The following is a 22424-nucleotide window of genomic DNA, read 5'->3' as shown; positions in this document are numbered from 1 at the left end:
AACCTCTAAAACTGTGAACACAAATAAACCTTTCTTCTTTATAAGTTACTTATCTCAGATATTTTGTTATAGTTATGTAAAGTTGACTAATGCAACAATGTTTCTTTATCAGGGGCATGAGATCAGCTTCCTCTATTGGTTCATTGTAGCCAGTATTTTTGTTGCTGCCAGCCAGGATCATATATTTATGTTTATTTTTATTTTTTTGGAGGGTACCAGGGATTGAGGGTACCAGGGTACTCAGGGGCACTCGACCATTGAACCATATCCTCAGCCCTATTTTTGTATTTCATTTAGAGACTGGGTTGCTTGGTACCTCACCACTGCTGAGACTGGCTTTGAACTTGCAATCCTCCTGTCTCAGCCTTACACGCATGCACCACTGCACCAGGTCAGCACCATATTTGAATCCAAATCTAGCTTAAAAATGTGAACTATCTGGCTACTATATGTATCTTTCTTGACATTGCATACACATATTAAAAAAACAACAACAAAATAGTCTTTTCCAGTAAAGAGTTGGACAGATAGGCAAGAAGACAGGTGGTACTCACTACTTAGTTGCATTGTATCCTTAGAATGATCTCTGATTCTCGGATTTCTTACCTGAAAAACAAGAGTAATTATATTTTCTATGTGGCAGGATTACAGGTAAGAAATTTGTAAAGTACCTGGCCTGATATGGGGTAGCTCTCAATAAAGAGTAGTTATTATTAGTATGATTGTCATATATATATATATATATATATATATATATATATATATATATATATATTTTTTTTTTTTTTTTAAAGAGGCTTATATAGTGCCACAGAGAGAGTGGTCTGTCCTCTGTCTATTGTACTCTCTTCTAGTTCTGAGATCTGTGCTAGCTACATAAAATCAATCCTGCCTCTTGGTAAATGTTATTTTAAACTAAGTATATTTAAAGTTGGTTCCCTTAATGAATTGCATGATTTAAAAAAAACCTGACAGCTCTTTGATCTGATTTGCTGATGGATTATGCAAGAAATAAATATTGTATTGAAATCTGAAAGCTAGTCAGTTCTTGCCTCTCTCTGCCCGCTCCGCCTGGCCGCCCCCTCCACCTTCCTCTGCCAGCGCAGAGCCGGCAGTGAGGCGTGGGCGTGGGCATCGAGGTGGGTGGGTGGACACCCGTGTTTGTTTCTGCCTCTGACCAGATGGCAGGGACCTCAGGGCCTCTGTGTACTTGTTGATCTTGGCCCCGTGCTCTTTTCCACCTGTTTCTGCAGTCAGTGACTCTTTTCTCTCCAGAGAAGCTTGACCTTCTCTATCCTTTTTCTTCTCTGAGGTGTCCAGCACTAGCTGGGATGTCCAGTAGACTCTGTGGGCCAGATGGCCCAAGAGGGCACATTGGGATCCAGCTGGACAACCTTAACGACAGAGGGTGATGGCCCCAGCTTCCGGCCAGCCTGGGGCAGGGAGGGAGGCGGGGAGGGCTGGGCGGCTCCGGTGGGACCTGGCCGGCTTGGCAGTGTTCCTTTTGTCCTTTGTCCAAAAGATGCTCCTGGGAGCCAACCAGCAAGCTCTCTGTGTTCATTTTGTGTCTTGGGAGCAAGCACAGAGCCTTGGCAAGGGAACCTCAGACCTATGATGATAATACAGTTCTCTGACATTAAAGTGCAAAACATTTTCCATGACAGCTTAAAATTAATCACCACCACTTGCTGCTATAGCTACCTCTCCTTCATGCAGCGCCAGCTTTAGGACAACTGCTAAGGCAGCCACATGGCTTCCAGGGAAAGAGCAAGGAATCTGCAGAGGCAATCAGCAGAGCTGATTTTTCTCCATCCCCGCTTTTGTCCTGGGAGGTTGGCTGGCCGCTCACAGAGTGTGAAACGGTGCTGGTAATTGATCATGGAGGACAAGACACAATCAACACTTACGTGGGATTATGGATGCATCTGGAGCTCTTAGTGACATTGATCAACCACCAGAGGCTCCTGCTGCGTAAAGGGGCTGCTGTAAATTGCTCCTTATGGTCTTTGAACTCTCCTCAAGAGAAAGAAAGGAGCCTCTGCGTGGATCATCTTCTTTATCCTGCTGACTGAGATGGACAAGCAAGTGGAGGCTCCGAGGAGTTCAAAGTAGAATTTCTCAACAGATATTTGTTTGTTTTTTTTAATTTAATTTTTTCCCCTAAATTAATTCCTTTTCCTGGTAAAAAGTTCAAATTGTACCACTGGAAGGTCAACAGGGAGCATGGAGATCCTCTTCCTCCTCCTCCTGACTTCTTAGACCTGTTGTGCAGAAGTAACGGCTGCAGTTTCCTATCCCGTGTGTCCTTCAAGAAATTGTCTTGCACATAGAATCCTGGGAGTTGTGTATGTATGCATCGATATTTGTACCACACAGCTGGGTTTTTTTTTTTATTAAACTATATGTTATTAGGCACCTTTCCACACCAGCACCTACAGATTTACTGTAGAGTTTTTATTTTATTCTTGGTGGTGTTGGGGATTGAACCCAGGGCCTTGCACATGCTAGGAAAGTGCTGTACTGCTGAGCTATATCCCCAGACCACTACTCCATAATTTTTAAATGATGACATAGGATTCCTTACTGTGCGTTTATTTATTTAATTGTACAACTAATTCTGGCCATTTTAAGGTTTTTTGTTTGTTTGTTTGTTCAGGTTTTTTTTCTTACTGGTTTGTTTTACAATACTGAAAATTTTATACATATATATATATATTTTGGGCTGGAAGGATAAAAGCTCATAGTTGTTTCCTTTGAAAAGCTTGGAGGAGGGTCACAGAGCTCATGGATTATTATAATACCTGCTGTGGGTGCTAGCATCAGGGTTCTAGAATACTTGCCACCCTCTGTTCTTTATTCCTTCATATATATATATATATATATATATATATATATATATATATAGAGAGAGAGAGAGAGAGAGAGAGAGAGAGAGAGACTTTTTTTTCACTCCAAAATAAGTTTTTTGACAGTGACTTTTTCCCCCACGTTGAAAACACAAGAAAACACAACCCAATATTTGAGAGCCTTTCGGGAAGTAAATAGATACAAACACCTTATTACAATTTTTAGACTTTTTGGCAAGATTTTCTGGATTTAAAGCTGCCATTAGTTGTTATTTATAGTCCTACTTTTGTTAAATATGAATTTCAAGCCTAATTTTAGTTTTGTATCTTTTTTTCTGAAAGTGAAGACCCCAATTGTTTAAGCTTCAGACCCCTGGATCAACCTGGATCTGCCCCCCTTTTAGGTTATGACACATTTATTGGATGACTGAAAGATAACTCTGACAACAGGAACATCATTGGTTGTGAAGGGACCTTTGTGTATCTAAATAAGAAAGAACACCTATATATTCAAATCCATGGGTTTTATTCTACTGTGACTTCATTACTTGATCCGTGGAGAGACGCAGGTGGTTTCATCCTGCATGGTAATGAAACACTTCAGGGAATGAATTCTAAAATCTTTCATAGGCACATTTTTTGGAACAAAACTTCATTTGCACAAGTGCACAATAAATATTTGCTGATTTGAAGAAAGAAAGTGTGAAAATACATAGTCTCTGCTGAGAAATGTAAGAGATTTTTTGTTTTGTTTTAAAACCTAAGGGAAGCCAGTAAGCAGTGGATATACTCTTCATAGTTCTCCTTCTCCTCCCTTCTCATCACTAACCCCCTTTTAATTAACTGGCATCCTCTAGGGTACAAGGTGGATCCCGACAGTGGGGTGAAGATTACAATGTACATTCATGTTTCGGACGTTTGTGGACTATCTCCTAAAGCAGGGATGACCCGGAACGGCAGCTTTCATGTGCAATGTGATCACATCTCTTCCGTTTTCCCAGCGAATCATTCACCATCTCATATGGCCAACTTACATATGGGAAGAACATCTTCTTCTTCTGAAGGCATCTCTGATATATCTGAAGGCACTGAACTCCTGCTTCATCCAAAATTCTAGGCTAGACCTGGTTCTGCCAACCAGAAAGAATGGTAGCTGAATCAATCTACTGCTGCCCTTTCTTCGTTCCAACCCCACTGTTGCAAACTGGCCCCACTCACTTCTATGACATTTGCCCATTATTTGGACTATATATTGCTTACCCAGCTCTCTGGCTCAACTTTGGATTCCAACTTTAGAACTTTCTTAATTCAACTTACATGCTTTTGCATTATTCCAGAGCATGACCTTAGCACCCAGGAGGCTGAATCTGGAGGTATTTCATAGCATTAGCCACACTCCTAAGAACCAGCATTCCCCGGAGAAGGTCAGTGCAGCCCAAGTTCAGAATTCTGCTTCCTCTGGCTGTGCACCCCTTAGGATTTTCCTACCAGCATCTACTTCATCAGAACGTTTCTAATAGGGTTGAACTTCAAAACGAGACAACTGAGGTCTCAAGGTATTTGTTGTTTCCCCAAAAGCCCTTTGAATGGTTTACAGATTTATTCATTTCATCCCCCCTTTTCCTCCTCCAAGAAACAGCAACTGAAGAGCTCTTCAGCCCTGGGGATAATCGATGAAGCTGAGCTCATTATGTCCTCTGGTAGCAGTTTATCACTCTTATAAGAATGTTAGGGAGCTGGGCAAGGTGGCATATGCCTATAATCCCAGTGGCTGGGAAGGCTGAGGCAGGAGGATTGCAAGTTAAAAGCCAGCCCCAGCAATTAATTTAGTGAGGCCCTAAGCAACTTAGTGAGACCCTGTCTCAAAAAAAAAAAAAAAAAAGTTAGGGTCAGAGTTCCCAGGCAGGCACCCCGGTCTATTTATTATAGCTCAGGCTGTAAAAGATGCAATCTGGCCTTCAAGGAACACACAGACTATATGTAAATAGTTTGAATGAAATGGAACACATGGACATGTAGCTTGCAAAGTATGCAAAGGGTGCTAGGTGCCTCAGCCTACAGGACTGAAGAAAGGTCTGAGCAACAGGCGGTGCATGAGCTCACAGCCCTCCTCTCCAAGGGTGGTAGGTCACCTGCTATCTTCAAAAGAATACATGCCTCTTATCTCATTTCCTGGAGGCTCCTGGGACTTTCATAATAGAGGGGCCCACTCAGGACTGGGACTAGGGTGAGGCACACTTTAAGGGGGCTCCACAAGTCTCAGTCACCAAGATAAATATTTTAACATTCTATTTTTTTTAAATGGCAAATTATGGCCCAGGGGCCAGATACCTAGTTTTATAAATAAAGTTTTATTGGAAGCAACATTAGAATGAGGATAAGGTGAATTAGAGAGGGTCATAAAAGTACAAGTTTAGGTCTTATCTTATAAAATTGTGGTATTTTAAATGTGTCAGAGTGGATTTTTTAATATTTTTTTTATATTAAAATATTATTTCTCTTGATTTCTGAGTTTTGGTGGCCCTGCCAATTTTGTGCTGAGATGGGGGCCTCATGTGCCTCAGCTTTGTCCTGCCTGGGTCCACTCCCATCTGTCTTTCAGGCATATTTAGTGACATCTGAGTCACTGGCTGAGCACAAGCCAGATGGCTGCTGTATGTCACCATGTATGAATGGCTCCGTGACACAGGAAGTTCTAGAAATGAGAAGAACAAGTTACTAGAAGAGAACATGCTATTAGGCAACTACTCTAGATTTGGCAAGCACATACGTTATTTTACAAATAAATAAAAATTGTGAAAGTTAGTAGTTACCAGCACATCTTAGAATTTTCACAGGAATAACGCAGTCAGGAGAAGAGATTGAAGATAAAGGAGAGAAAAAGTCCCTGAAAATGAGAAGGGGAAGGAACTGAAGACCCAGTTGGAGGAAATGAGGTTTAGGGGGAGAAGGGACTCTTTCTTTCTCACAAAAGGAGTAAAAAGAGATGAACACAGTCAAGGTGGGTCTACCGGATTTAGTACCAGGAAAGTGAGAAAATTTTGTTCCGGTGGCTTCTTCTATGTTATAAATCAGGACAAAGTGAGATTATTAGCAGGGAGTGGAGGGAGATTCGGAGAAGGTAAGAAGCTGCTGGGCCGCCTCCACGCCCATTGGATGCTGGTGGTCAGGAATAGGAAGAGTCGCTGATCTGCCAAGCTGTGTCAGAGACACCGTGCAAACTGAGACAAAGCAGTTGCTGGCCTCACCCAGGGTTGGAATGTCCCCGGGAAGGACGGTGCAAGACAGGGTGAGGATTTCAGAGAAGAGCCAAGGCATCTGAGCAGCACATCACCTGTGTTTCTGTGAGGGGAGGAGCCTGATATTCTGAGCCAGTGATTACAGGAGAGAGTCCCGGGTCCCACAACCTCACGGAGAATTCCTCCTTCCACCGAAGGAGGAGGTGTCCCTGACAGCAGAACGAGTTGATAGTGATTTCTCTCCCCTGTGAAACCCTGGAGAATGTTTATATTTCTATCTGGATTTAAAACGACACGATTCCATTTCTCATAAGCATCTCCTTGCTTATGTGTTTCCTAAAAGCGCTTGGAATATGTCCCAAAGGTGATATTATTCATCTTTATCTACCAATGAATGAAGAATATGAATTGATCATTTTAAGGTGAAAAAAATCAGCCTTGAGATGCCTTGCTCAATGCTCAGAGCAAAGTAGTTACCGAGATGGGAGAGAACCTGGACGCTCAGGGCTTTCACTTCTATTTACCTGCAATTGTTTCCATGGAGAAAAATTCAGAGATCTCTGGTCAAACAGATGCTGAGCCCACGTTCGATTCCTAAAGAGGCATGTGGACCACATGGTTCACTAAGGCTGGCAAGGCTTTCAGAGAGCTGCGAATGGTTTTGGCGGGGGCGTGAAAGACAAGATAATTTTAGCTCAATTTTGGGAAGCATCTCATCTCACCTTGTGAGAAGCTGAATCCAGCCTCAGTTTGGTGTTTTCTTGGTGGAGTTTTCTAGAACACCGTTAGTCTAATCTCCGTGCCTTGCCTGGGCCATCATCCTTTCTCCCCATTTTGTCTTCTCTCCATTTTGCAAACTCCCCCCCCCACTCCTCCTTCAAGACACCCTCTTCCAACAAGCTCTTCCCTGAAACTGCTCTTTTCCTTGTAGTGCTCTCTCCCTCTAAGTGTGACACTTGGTTGTCCTCTAAGTTATATTAGAGAGCAAACATCTGTACCCTTCCTGTGGCTTGGTGGGAGGTAGAGGCCACTGTGAGGGACGCTAGGAAATGTTTAAAAATCAACTTTGTTGAAAAAGTCCTGATTTGCAGGGGTTGCCAGTTTCCACGGTGTAAGTACTCATCTCACGCTCGAGTGCATGCTACCCACAGGACTACACTGAATACCAATTTTCGGGAGGATGGGCGTGGATGGCTCTAGAAGCTAGCGCAGCTGGCTGCTGCACACTTATGGTGTATTGGAGATATTCTTCGACCTCCTAGGATTCTCTCAGCCAGCCCCATGTATAGGACCGCTGCTACCATGGACCCCACGTGGGCTGTTATCAACTGGGGTAGAAAAGACACCACCCTGAGCACACTATTTAAAACTGATAGTCGTAGTCAGTTCCAGTTGTTCCACAGCATTTCAAACTTCATTATTTGCTTATTCAATAGATTGATTTATTTATTTGCACTGGGGATTGAATCCAAGAGCACTCTACTATTGAACTACACCCTTTTTATTTTGAGACAGGCTGGCATTGAACTTGCCGTTCTCCTGCTTCAACCTCCAGAGTGGCTGGCTGGGATTATAGGTGTCGGCTATATGGTTTGTTGTCTGTTTCCCCAAATAGAACGAAAGTTCAAGAAGGCAGGAATTTTTCTCCTCACTGCTTTGTTTAATGATTACTCGCAAAACCTTTAAACAATGCTTTGAACATTGTTTCAGGTGCCTGACAAGTATTCGTTGAAAGAATGAATGAGAGATTCTCACTGCTCTCCAAGTGTCTAGGATGGTGCAGCAAACTCTTGCTTAGCATGAGCTAAGCAAGATAAATTCTTGTTGATTGATTAACTTCTAAGAGGTTCATGAGGGAATCATTGACACCCAAAGTGGGTGGAAACAGACAGTTTCCATTGGACCCTGAAAGTGCACTCCCGGAACGAACGCACATTTCTTCTGCAGGGGAAATCCAGTGGCTTCTCAGTCTTGGAGAGCTTGGCAAACAGTTCTTACTCACGGTGTGATTAAAGCACTATCTGACCCCCACCACCCCGCTCCCCGGAATGGGAGAGAGAATTCATTAAGGTCTCATCAATTTAAATTTGTTTTCAGGAAGCAAAAATCAATCTGTCATCCTTAAAACTCACTTGAGCTTGCACACCAAACTGTTTAATTCTGCAAAATCTGCCTGTTGCTGAACTGATTAGATCTAGTAATTGGGGATGCTGAATTTGTTTCTTACATAGCTCCAGCAGAGTATGTGAGGACATACTTGAAAACAAAGGGCTGTGTGTCCTTTAGATGGGAGGGCGGGCTGGGGATGTGGCTCAAGCAGTAGGGCGCTCGCCTGGCATGCGTGCGGCCTGGGTTCGATCCTCAGCACCACATACCAACAAAGATGTTGTGTCCGCTGAAAACAAAAAAACAAAAACAACAACAACAACAAAATTCTCTCTCTCTTTAGATGCGAGGGACAGAGGATGAGGGATGTTCCCAGGATGAATAAAGGATTCTGTATTTAGGTTTTGTTTGTATTTAGGTTTTGTTTTATTTGGGTACTAGGGATCGAACAGTACCAAGCATGCTAGGCAAGAGCTCTACCACTGAGCTGTGCCCCCAGCCCTTTTTAAAATTTTTATTTTGAGACAAGGTCTTACTAAGTTACCTAGGCTGTCCTCAAACATGTGATCCTCCTGCTGCAGGCTCCTGAGCAGCTAGGATTACAGGCCTGTAAGGTTTTTATATACTTATTGTGATACAATATATTTTTTTTTTCAGAGAAAGAGAGAGAGAGAGAGAGAGAGTGAGAGAGAGAGAGAATTTTCTAATATTTATTTTTTAGTTTTCGGTGGACACAACATCTTTGTTTATATGTGGTGCTGAGGATCGAACCTGGGCCGCACGCATGCCAGGCGAGCGCGCTACCGCTTGAGCCACATCCCCAGCCCGTGATACAATATTAATTGAAGGTCGCCTATTTTCTTAGTGGGTCCCTATGCCCATGGGGGAAAAATATCACTCTGGTTTTAGAGATTAGGAAACCAAGACTCATATTAAAGCCCTAAAGTGCTTATAGCCATTAAGTATTGCTACTTAATAAGAACACCAAAAGTTATAGGCTTGAAGCCACAGCCATTTATCTACTTCATAATTAGCTTATCAGCAATTTAATGCTGCTTCTAACCCAACAACTTTATGCATCTTCAGTGAGCTGCAGATTGTTCTGGTGGTTGACTGGGTTACTGGGGAGCTGGGCTGTGTGTTTTTCATCATCCAAGAGACTAGCCCAAGTTTATTCATGGTAGTGCCATTGAACAAAAGAGTGAGGAAAAAAATCTGTGCTTTTGTGAACGTTCATTCTATTTAGGAAGACAGACAACACACGATAGATGTGGCCAGCACCTATAACACCAGCCACTCTGGAGGTTGAGGCAGGAGGATGCCAAGTTGGAGGCCAGCTTGGGTAACTGAGCAACACCCTGTCTCATGGCATGGCACAGCCCAAGATTATACACGGCAGCAACAGGGTTCTGGGAGAGTGGGTCTCTTGAAGCTTAGGCTCAGAACTGGTACCTACTTTAGTCTTTCCTACTTTATTCTCTGGGTTAAGGAGGTCATAAGACAAGAGTAGATTCAAAAAAAATGGGGAAATAGATCCATCTCTTCATGGAGTGGCTGCAAAGGCACAGAACAAGGCGCTTTACTCCAGAAATGGGTGAAAAATTAGGAAATTGACCACAGTGCTTGACCACAACCCATCTTTCTCATTTTAAATGCTCCATTATTTGTTGGAGGGAGGTTTGACTCAGAGCAGGGGAAGTTCCTGTGTGTGCTGGGGTGTCTCTGAGTGATAATGGTGTGGCATGTTTATGATGGGGAAACCGTGTGTCTTTCTAGGCTCTGTGTGCAACGGTCACGGCTTCTGAAGGGTGGGGGAAACAGGCCTGCGGTGGAGAAATGAAGCAAGGAGCCAGTTTCGTCTCAGAGCAGTTGGTCCTGGCTGACCAACTCCAGGCTCTTCTGAGTTCACCTTCAATGACTGGTGACCCTCTGACCCAGGGCACTCTGAAAACTCTGAGAAACAGTGGGCCAAGTGTTGAGTGTCCTCAGAGGAACTGAGAGGAAAGGGAGGAGGGGAAAGGGTGAGAGAGGACAAACCAGGAACTCAAAAAAGGAAAGTTGGAGTTGGTCCACTGTTGAATGAAGATTGGCCTAAAGCTGCTTCTTTACATACTTACATTGGCCTAAAGATTTCTCTGTAGCTAATGAACTGCAACCTAGCTTGACTTGTAAACCATTGTCTACTTTCTGTAACTATAGCTAAGTCTCAGCCAATCACAATTGGCCAACTGGTCAAACCATGTTGGAATGTGAATGACAAGAGCTGTAACCAATCAGGCTGTCTCTGTGCCTCCTTTCCATTTTCTGTATGTCACTTCCTTTTCTCTGGCTATAAATACAACCTGTCCATGTGGTGGGGGCGGGGCATTCTGAACCAATTTTAATTCAGACTGCTGCCTGATTCAAGAATAGCAAATAAAGTCAATTAAGAACTGCACAGCTAGATGTGTCGTAACTTTGTCTTTTAACTGTAGCACGTGATGATTTATGGCTTACAAAGTATCCCTTCACATCCATTAGTTGAGTTTACTTCCCCTACTTTCTAGATAAGGAAACTGGTACTCAAAATGATTGAAGTGGTTTTGACAAGATCACATAGTAAGTGGCAAGGACAGGACCTTGACTTAACTCTCCTAATTTGCTACCTGTACCTCCAACACATGGGGCACTTATCATTGCTGAGAGATTGGGAAAGAGTCACCCACATCATCCTGAGAGTCATTAACTGCGTCACAGGCCACTTAGGATAAAGAGCAGCTGTTTGCATTACTGCTCACATTCGCATTTAACCATTATTTAGTCGGCCTTTATTCTCTAATGGAGGGAGGAAAGTAAATAAGCAATTATAAATGGAGTGCTAATTGTAACTTTGCAAAACTTGCATGGTTCTAAGAGATTAAATGCCTAATCAAGTTTGGGGGGCAGTCAGGTAAAATTCCTGGAGGCATTGTCATCCAAGTAGAGTGCAAAAGGACAAGCAAGAAATGGGTGGCCAGGTGAGGAGGCTTAGAAGAATGCCTTGGACACCAAGGCTCAGAAAAGCAGTTTCTAGAAACCGAAAGTAAAGTGAGGCTGGGAGTTGACTCAGGAGAGGAAAGCCAAGTTTATAGCCTAAATGGCTTTGCAATCCAATTAGATCCTTGGACTTCAGCCCGAGGGCGATGCTAGGCCCTCAGGGAAATCACATGATTAGATTCGCATCTTGGACAATCACTCTTGCTGCAGTGTGCAGAATGGATTGGTCAGGGGCAGAGCTAGAGGCACAGAGACTAGGTAGGAGGCTTTGAAGAAATCTAGGGAAGAAACAAGTTGTGAAGAGACTGGGTTACTTGACAGAAAACCACAAGCCGGTTATCTCATATACAACAGAAATAAATTTTGCACAATTCTGGAGGCTGGGAAGTCCAAGATCAAGGCACTGGCAGATCTGACCCTGGTTGGAGCCATTCCTTTTAATGCTATCACACTGCAGTTAGGATTTTTAACCTCAACTTTAGTGGGACACAGACATTCAGTCTGTAACAAAGCACTGAGTGGAAGTGGGGGTGAAAAGAAGTGAACAGATGACCGAGGGGTTCATAAGGCAGAACAGCTAGGCACTGCTGATGGCTTGGAGACGGTGTAGGGAAATGAGAACACAAAGGTCCCCTTGGCTGAGGGAGGAAATGCTGGAGGAGGAGCAGTCTTGTCACAGAGCAGCCCATGGAGGCAAGTTCAAGTTGGGATGACACGATACCGAATAATATTTTCTGAATGCTTCCTGTAGCCATGTGCTAGACACATACTATCCCATTTCCTCCTCACAACAGTAAGTCCTGGTTATAGAGCCCTGGCATCATCCATCAGGCACCATGCCAGGATCTTTACATGAATTGACATATTCACCCAGCTACCTTATGAATTGGGCTCTCTCATTATCCCACATTTTTGAGATAAGGAGTCTGAGGTTCACAGAGATAAAGTCATCTATCAAAGCCTCACAGCTCATAAGTAGCTCGGCGAAGACTAGATCCAGACATTTTCAATCACTCACTCTATTGCCTCCACACTGGGGACTCAGCGCCTATGGAATCTCTAAGACGGCACACGGAGTGGATAGTGGTGTTATAAGCCTGGTGCTTGGGAAAGAAGTAAGAGCTGGGAATATAGACTGTGCTCGTTCTTCTTATATTTTGGGAGCAAATGAGCTATGCAGAGGAAGAAGCCAATAGGTCTACAGAGGAGACCCCAGAGGAACCCCAACTTTCACAGGTAGTGGGGAAGGAGCCTGCAGCAGGAGCAGTTGCAAAGTGTGAATTCATGGGAGCCTAGGGAGAGGAGCCTTTTTAGGGGGTGTGGCCCCATGTGTCCATGCTGCAAGGACCTTGGAGATGAAGCAGTGGGAGGAAGGTGGCTTCAGCACCATGGCAGTGACATTATCAATAACCCCTTTCCATTTACTGCAAACAAATGGAAAGGGGCTATTATAGGGGAACTAGAAATTTCAGTGAATTGAAGAACAGGTATAATAGGTATAGGAGCAATAAGAAAGTCCTATGTTAACTTATGCACAAAGTCCCATGTTAGCTTATGTCACCATGGCTGTGACATTATCAAGAGTACTGGGTGGGTTCCAGAAATGAAAGGAAGTAAGGGACAGGGAGGGCGTGGGTAGACCTCTTTGTCACTCTTTCAAAAAAGTTAAGTACAAAGAGAAATGAAAGTATGTTACCCTAGGAGGATGTGGCTAGGGCAGAGTCCTGGAAATGCTGATGGAAGGAGCGAGCACAGGAGGTGCACAAAGCGGGGAGGAGATTAGAGTGGCCGGGAGACCCTGAGGGGTGTGTGTTGGGGAGGGCGGGATGAGTGGGATCCAGCATGCAGGGTGACTTTATTTCTAATGTACATAAATCTGGAGGATCTGCTCCACGGAGACACTTCAGAGGCCTGGGTCTTGGGATTATTATTACTATTAGTATTGTTTCTTCAGGTAAGACAGCAGAAGAGATGATTTATTATTCTCAGTCACAATTGGGAAGAGAACTGTCCAGAAGGCCACAGGTCCAGAGTGAAGAATCAACAGACTCCTGTGGTGTGGGCAAGGCGGGTGTCTCAGAGGCCCCGGCCATCCATTGGTGGTGGAATTCTAGAGAACAGCATGAGTCCAAAAGCTTGTGCCGCTGTCCCTGGCCTCTGACACCCCAGAGTTCTGCTCTTGTGTCTTCTGTGGCTGCACAAGCAAGCAGTTTACTTGGGCCTCTGCCTCCTCTTTCCTTCCTTCTTTCTTTCTTTCTCTCTTCTTCCTTCCTTTTCTCCTCCTCCTCCTCCTCCTCCTCCTCTTCTTTGTGTGTGTGTGTGCATTTCCACTTGCACATTTGATCCTCCTCTCCTTGGCTCTCATGGTGTGCAGGTTTCTAAGAAGATGGTGCTGAAGCCAACAGTGTGAGGACTTAGATGTGATACTATTTCACTCTGTCCGCTGTGACCGAGGGAGTTTAGAAGGCTTTAGAAGGAGGCATAGGAGGATGGGGGCACTGTCCAAGGCCTGAGAAGTGAGGAGGAGCCCAACCTCGGCATTAAAGACCAATAAAGGAGGAGGCAATGCACAAAATGGCCTCTGTGGTGACCACAGGCTTGGGGGCCTGCTGGACGCTGGAGGCCACATAGCAACACTGCTTGCCTTTGTGGTCGTCCCTCTCAGAGCTCACTGACTGTGATGGAGCAGGGTAGAGATGGGTGGAACCAAAGCCTTTTCCCACCTAGGGTAAATAAAGGGGTGACAAGGAGTGAGGCTATTGGCAAGGGTGCAGTTGGGGTGATAGCCAGATGGGGCCTGTACTGCAAACAAATGGAAGGGGCTATAACAGGGGAGCTAGAGATTTCAGTGAATTGAAGAACAGGTATAACAGGAGGAGCAACAAGAAATCCCAGTGTTAGCTTATGCACAAGGGCCTTGGCACCCCCTTCCAAGGGCAGACCCTAATTCCCTGCTCCTTGAAGGTGAGCTGGATGAAGTGCTTCCATTCTAACATACAGAAAAAACACAGAGGAAGGAGATGGTCAGTGCTGGGGACTCAGATGGCTCTCTCTTGACTTGCTTGCTGCAGGGGGACTTAGCTGCCATGACTTGAAAACACTCCAGATTCCCTATGGAGAGGTCCTCAGAGTGAAGAACCGAGGCCTCCAAACACCAGCTCTTGAGGGGTGAGAGTGAGCTAAGGGGGCCCGGGTCTATCAAGCACTGGAGGACATCTCGGCAGCAAGTTCCCCAGACACCTTGAACCAGAACCTTCTCATTAAGAAGTACCTGCCGCAGTCTGGCTGGGCACAAATCAGGAGCCACTGAAGCAGGAACAAACTTTATTTTTAAACTGCAGGAAAACACTTCACACAGCTCCTGGGGAATCCTCCCGAACACCACGAGGCTTGTCCAGGAACCCCCAGCCGGAAATATCTCTCCCGGAAATCCCTCCTCCTGCACTTCCCCAACCAATGGGAACTCTCGGGGAATCCCCGGAAATCCCCACGAGAACTCCAAAATAGTGCGAGAACTCAAAAGTTGCGGCAGAGGCGGATAGTAATGCCTCGCCTGTCAATCAATACTGTTGGCAAAATGCCAGGGGCCATACAGACTCGGCCGTGGCTCTCAGCAAGTACCTGGATTCCTGAATGTCTGAAAATGAGCTAATACATTTTGTTGTTTTAAGTTGCTAAGAACTAGGGTTTTGCAGCAATAAATAACAGTATAGCCCCTGAAAAGAATAGAGTCGGAGTGGATAGTTGCATGTGGGATTGTGGATTTTAGAGGTTGAACAGCCGTTGGTTTGTGCATGTGGATGTCTGACGTGGACTGGAAGAAAGACGCTGGAGCTGAGACTGCAATGTTGGCTGGCGTATCTGAATATATGGACAGTGAAGTTCCAACACCAAAGGGGAACTCTGATTTAAGAAACACTAGGGGCCTTGGGCGAGGTCTTCAGGGAGGAGGAATGACTGAGATACATGGAGATGACATCCACGAGAGGGTGCAGATAGCAGAACAGGAGTCTACACGGAAGGGACAGAGGGAAGATTTCAAAGCAACACGAGCTTGTGAGGAGGACCCAGTCCTTCTCCAATTCCAGATCCTCAAGTTGTGGCAGGATGAGCAGCCGCCCTGAGGAACTCGGGAGACGGCTAGCTTAACTGGGAGTCAAGAGCCAGGAATCCATTTAAGCAAGAGGCTTGAGGAGCCTCTTGTAACTGTGGAGTGGGAACCTAGAAGATATAGTAAAAGGTTTGGGGGTGGGAGAGAGATTAGATTAGCATGTGCAAGGCCTGGGTTCTATCTCCAGTACCACACACACACACACACACACATACACACACTCCTCCACTCTTTTTCTTCCCCCCATTTTTTTTTGTGTTTGTGTGTGTGTGTGTGTGTGTGTGTGTGTGTGAAGGGAGGTGAGCAGGAAGTGACAATGGTGGTAAATTAAACACAAAGCACTTTGCAAAAGATTCTGGGAAGGTTAACTGACTGCTTGTGAGTTTTCCAGGATATTCCTCCAAACTTGACACAGGCACTAATTCAATTTATCAGTAGTTCATGCCTATAACACGCACATTACTGAAGTCGCACAAACACAGAGGCCCTGCACACTAAACATGGCATTTGGGTTGCCGGTATGCAAAACATTGAGATTATTTTCCTGGCTAAGATTCAATTTGAGGTTTATTTATTTTTCACATATAAAATACTATTCTTTCAAAAGAGTAAATTATTTTTCACATCACTTGAAAAAATGACTAGAAAACAGCAGTTCTCCATTCTATATAGGAGATGATTTTATTGCTACATGATTTTTTTTGTGAATTTTTTTTTGTATGTGTGTGAAAAATTAAGAAAAAACCCACATTTTTCTATCCTTTGGGGGTACCAGTAGGAAATAATTCCGTGTTTGGGCTTTGTACAGGCTTTCTAGAACAAGTAAATGCTGCTTAAACATATAGCTACAGATGCTCTTGAACTTGTATAGTTTCTACCAAGTTCACATCACCCTTGTACCATTATGAAGTTGAAAAATCCTAAACTGAACTAATAATGGACCATCAGTATGATAAATGGGTAGGTAACAAGAATTATTTTTTTTTCTGAGCTGGACATGGTAATTTGAAGTCCTTTAAAGAATGCATGTGACAGTTATGTGCATATATAATGTGTGAAAACATATATTATTTATATATTATTTATTATTTATATTAAAGGATATGGAAAGTACAAACTTACAGAAGTTTCCGGAGGTGTCAAATAACCTTTCTGAAAATGAGTAACAGATCTGAGATGAGAGGGGGAGGAGGTTACTTGGTGTTCATTTAACATGTAGCAACTAGCAACAACTAAAGAGACCATTGAGTGTTTTCTGAAAGCAGAACAATGTAGCATTCTAGGCCCCATGACGTCATTTTTAAAAAATAGCCACTTTCACCAACAGATATGGGTTTATAATGAAAACGTTTTTTCATTTCTTTTGGGAAGCAGGAGGGGCAGGCTGGGGGGCAGGAGTGACTAGTGACTAAGTGAGATAAATGTTCTAATTGTCCCCCGTCTCCGCGTAAATAGAAATGGAACTGGCACCAAGCTGAAGGTCACATGTACACACTCTCATAAAAATATTAAGCAAATAGCTCTTCCACTGTTTGGTTTTTATGGCTGGCAAGTCGTGAACAGTGTACATTTTATTATGAGTCGATTTTTACAGATGAGAAACAATCGGCGATGGCTAGACCAACATCTTTATAGATGCTCTCCTGATGTCTGTGAAGAGGAGCTGAAGGTGTGTGGGAGCAGCCTGACTGGGTGCAGAGGCAGTGAGGGCTGGCACCCACCCAGGGTGCCCTCGGCTGTGGGCAGATGCTGCTTTTGCTTTCAGACCTCCTCTGTGCCCCGCAGTCTTCCAGCAGCCGCCGTGCAAATCTCAATGCTTTCCAGTCACAGAGAAGCCTTGTTGCCAGTGGGGTGCTGGGCAGGGGTTGGCAGCTGGTGTCGGGAAAGTTTCCGCAGCATAAATGCACCCCCTGCCCCTCACTGGACCTGGTTGCCTGGCTTCTCTGCTCTGGCTCTAAATGTGAAGTTGGAAAGAGTCCCGCGGAATGGGACCTCAGGAGCCAGGGTGAGCAGGCTCCTGTGGGCCTCTTGCTGTTCCTTTTCACCCCAACATCCCCTTCCTGCCAGATGAGGCCTGCTGGGGCCTGGGTTGAACAATGGTCGTGAGATCAGTGCATTATTTATAAGGCTTGGGTTTTCTTCCAAAGAAAAATCCCCTTGGAATGTTTGGGGGAGTAAGTTCCTCTCCTCCCTCCTGAAATCCTTCTTTTCCTTTATTCCCTCCTTCCTTTGTTCCTTCCTTCCTCTATTCTATCCACCCTTCCTTCCTTCCCTCTCTTTCAGAATTTTCTGAAAACTCTTTGCTGCACATTGTGCCGGGCACTGGGGTACCAAGACTGGCCAGAATTCATCCTTACATAGGAGCCCGAGGTCTAGCTGGTGGAGACCGACATTTCAATTGCCACCAGTGCTGACAAGCCCGTGGCGGAAGATTGCATGGGGCACAAGAGGGTCAGGAGTGGTTAGTTTCACCTAGTCCAGGAGTGAAAAGTTTCAGAAAGGCGAAAGTTGTGTGAGCAAATGAACCACCAGAAGCATCCATGTTTGAATTCGTGCCAAGCAAAGGTCAAAGGGCAGCAGCAGCAAGCTTTTACTGAGCAGGTCCTGTGTACTGGGTGGGCACTCTTCCAAACCCATCTGCAGTTGGCTGTCCACATCCACAGCCTCGGGATGCATTTGTGGCTGAAAATATTTGCTAAAAAGAAAAAAAGTGCCTATACTGAACATTAAAGACTTTCTTTTTTCCTTGTCATTATTCTGGAAACAAGACAGTACAACAATTATTTACATGGAAGTATAAAACAGAGGGAATGAGAGTATATTCCAGACTGTTCCTGTGAGGGTTTCATGAGATGACACAACTGTATGCAGTTCTTCTCCTGTACTTTAATCACCCTTAGGTGACCCTAGTCCTAATACTACATTGATGCCATGTAAATAGTTTTATTTTTTTTTTGTACCAGGAGTTGAACTCAGGGGCACTCAACCACTGAGCCACATCCCCAGCCCTATTTTGTATTTTATTTAGAAACAGGGTCTCACTGAGTTGCTTAGCACTTCACTTTGGCTGAGGTTGGCTTTGAACTTGGGATCTTCCTGCCTCAGCCCCCTGGGGAGCCACTGGGATTACTGGCCTGTGCCACTATGCCCAGCTAAAGAGTTGTTTTACTGTATTGTGTAGGAAATAATGACAAGAAAAAAAAAAGGCTGCATGTTTAATACAGACTTATTATTATTATTTTTTTCTGAATATGTTTGATCTGTGGTTGTTTGAATCCAGGGAAAGGGGAAGCATGGATATAGAGAGCTGACTATATTTGCAGAGCAATCAGATGATCCTTGTGGAGCCTCTCACAGATCACCCTAGCTTGGCAACAGTTCATTACCTATGAGTGTAATAATAAATGTGCCATGAAGAAATTTTCTGTAACCAATTCCAGTAATAATTGGATTAGCTACTTATTAGGTGCAGATTTCAATAAAGCTGCAATGTTAACTTCATGTTCAAGTGAACAAGACCCTGCTGCAAGGATCAATGACACCGTGTGAAATTAGCATTGAAGCTTGCCCCCCTGGCAGGATATAGGTTAAGCACGGCCAGATTATCTCCAGCCAACAAACAAAGCCTTAAAATTATTAATGCCACTGTGTACACCATACTATGTAAACAGAGGTTCTCTGCCTGATGGTTAATGGAAGTCAGACCACATAGACCAGTTTAAATGAAAAGCTGGCCCTGAGGCTTCTGGCTCGTCCTTTTAAACACAACATGTGTGAATTAATTCATCAAACAGGATCTATCATAGTGCATCGATAATGTTAATTGAAATACGATTGATTGTTTTGGTCTGGACTTAATGTGTACATTTGCCTTGGTTTTATGGCTGTATGTGAGGCATAATGAGATTATCTCCTTTAATAGTGCAAATTGCAACTTCATCATAAGATGGGAGTTCATTTGAAAGTTTTTGATTTTCTGTTTTTCCACCTCCTTACTTAGCTAAGATGATCTATGGCCATTCAAAACTTTTTTTAAAAAAACACATAATTATTATTTTTAATGCTGGGGATTGAACCCAGGGCCTTGCACATGCTAAGAACATGCTTTTACCACTGAGCGTCATCCCCTGCTGCTCTCCCCAGTATTTTTCCTCTGTCCTTTTGGGATGCCTTCTGTCCCGGGTGCTCACATATTGTTGCCAAAGCCAGCGGATTTCAGTTTCATCTTGTGACTGTGTATATAAAGCACTGAGAAATGCATTTAGGCTGCAAAAGACAGAAGAGATAATGCCAAGTTGTGAGGGAGCTTGGGAGGTAGGTGTGCCTGGGGGAGGGTACCTTTCCTAAACAAAGTCGGGTGTTGCTGGAAATGAAGACCTGGACATGAACATGGCAGGGGTGGGGGTGGGCAGCAGTCAGATGAAGGGAAGGAAGCAGAGAAAGTCAAGCTACTTTGCATTTCTCTCTAATCTGATGATTCTCCTTTCCACTGTCCTCTCCTCGGTACATTAAAGACCATAGTATGCTGACAAATGTTGTCTTTTTGTTTTTTTGGGAGAAAAAGCTCTGGTCCACAGCATTTGCCAATTTCCATGGTGTAAATATTTCCACTGTGGCACTACCTGCATGATGTCACTGAGCATGGTGTTAGGAAGAGATATCAGTAGCACAGCATTGTGTAGGTTTCCACCAGACTGGCCCAGTAGGAGAGAATAACCTCAAGAGCACAGATAAGAGTGAAATGTTTAGTTTGCCAGGGCTGCTCCAGCAATGTACCACCAACTACTGGGAGGCTTAAACAATAGATGTTCATTTCTCACAGTTCTGGAAGCTGAAGTCCAAGGTCGAGTTGTGAACAGTCTTGACTTCCTCTGAAGCCTGCAGACCCATTCTGATGACTGATACCATGAGGGATCCAAGAGCAAGTAGACACTCTTTGGACTAAGGGGTGGCAGGAGAACATTCTCAGCTAAGGGAACATCTGCTTTTATCCTTAAAGCAACAGATAAAGGGCTCAGAGAGGAGTAGAAAGGAGTGTGGGTCTTGGCATTGGACATGCTGGACCCAAATCCAGTTAATCTCAGGAAGTGATGTCTCTCTCAGTGCCCATTTTTCTCATCTGTAAAGTACAGCTCATTCTAGATTCCATTGCGGGGCTGTTGGAGGAGGACTAAGGTGCTTTGCTATGTAGTATTTACCTCGGTGCCTGGCACACAGTGCTGGAAATGCTCCCCAAACGTTAGCTCTCGTTTGTTATTTGAGGGTAGCGCACCGTCCTCCAAGTTTTGTTGGAATGTTACCTACAGTGCAAGTCTTTGCTGGTTCCACGCCCACCCGGGTGAAGTGTTTGTTCCCTTGTTGGGAAAGAGGACCATCTGTCTCTAAAATCTGGATTCCCCATTTTGTATCGCTGAGGGCTTGGATTTTGTCCTAATGTCTTTTGCTATAGGCCATGGAAACCCATCGTTTGAGAAAAGAAGTAAAAATAGACTTCTGGGGTGGGAGGGCTGACTAGACTGTGGCTAGGAACCAGGAGGGCTTGGGAGAGTGGGGGAGAAGAGGGACCACCGGCTCTCACTGGTGTGTGGCCCCTCATCCCCGAGCTTTCCTGGCCTAGGAAGTACCCTGGAGCAGAAGAGAACCCTGCTGGGGGCACCACTGAATGCTGTTAAGTCCCCTGGAGAGACACCACCATATAATACCAGCGAGTCAAAGGACCTGGGAGGACAGGAAGTCAGCGCTAGGGGTGGGGAGAACAGAGAGAAGGTCTCATACCTCTACTTCTGATCCAGGTTGGGTACTTTCATGCACCCCAAGTTAGGGACTTTAGGGACAGGACAGAGTGTTACCCATTAGCCACACCATTGTATTACACCTGTCTGTGCTTTTCCTCACTGGACTTAGATCATTCAGGGTAATTTTGCTGTTTTCTGTCTGCATCTTCTACAGTGAGCATAGTGCCCAGCTCATCTCTATGTGTAATAAAACCCTAACTTCCTTGCACCTGTGCAGGGAAGCCTGGAGAATGAAGTCTTTCTTTTGGTTAGTAACATGTTTGGTGAAAAACTGGCTTTCCCCTACCAAGGGAGGAAAGGGAGAACGCAGAATGGGCAGACTGCAGGCTGGCGCGCATCTTCCCTTCTGGAGAAGGCACGTAGCTGTTCTTCCCTTCTGTGTTTCTTCCACCCTACGCAGAAACTGTCATCAATGCCTTCAGATCTCAAACTGAGGGAAACAGAGATGATGCTGGTGTTTTCCATCCCAGGCCAGCACGAAAGGAGAAGTGACATCGCTCTTCCACCTACTGGCTCCTGCTCTTTTCCTCACACACCCTGTTCCCTTCTCACCTCTCTCTCCACACACGTGCACCTGGGGCCCGTGTTAAGTCCCCTGAACTGCAAACCAACGCCCATGGTCCCTGACACTCATCGCGAGCCTCGTGCACCTGCTCCCTGGACATCTGCAGCCGGCAGGACCAGACCATTCCCCCTGCTCAGGAGAAGCAGCTCTCAAGAAAGGGAGACCGCACCCCACCATGAGGCCTGCTAGGCGATGGGCGGGCTCTCATCTGATGAGTTAGTCTGTATTCATTTGGTTAATGATTACAGAGTACTCTTACCTCAAGGTACTTCATGCAATTTGAAGGTGGAGAATTAATTTTTTAGTATATGGTTTTAGTTATACATGGATGCAATATCTTTATTTCATTTATTTTTTTTAGATGGTGCTGAGGATCGAACCCAGTGCCTCACATGTGTGAGGCAAGCACTCTGCCACTGAACCCCAACCCCAACCCATAGAGAATTAATTTTACCTTTCATACAAAATATGCAACTTCTGATCTGTCAGACAAAAGATTAGAAAGATAACAAGTGTTTGGGTGTGGCAAGTTCAAAGTCACAACCTTTTGCAGGATGCCTGCTATTTCTTAAACTAATTGTTGGCAGAATGGAAGCCAGAATTGCAGATGGCAGGAGGCGTGAGGGTTGGGGAAAAGTGTCGGACTGTGCAGACATGGCTAAAGCCTGATGCCTGGTCAGGTCCTGGGGCAACGGGGCTGTGTCGTCCGCTGGAGAATGACCACAGCCTGTCTATTCCCAGCATCAC

The sequence above is a fragment of the Marmota monax genome, unplaced genomic scaffold (genome assembly GCF_021218885.2).
Source record: "Marmota monax isolate L192 unplaced genomic scaffold, Marmota_monax_Labrador192_F-V1.1 WCK01_AAM20220418_F8-fsc00040, whole genome shotgun sequence".
In the NCBI taxonomy this organism is placed as follows: Eukaryota; Metazoa; Chordata; class Mammalia; order Rodentia; family Sciuridae; genus Marmota; species Marmota monax.
The sequence above is the reverse complement of the archived record's forward strand: the minus strand, read 5'-3'. Positions refer to the sequence as shown.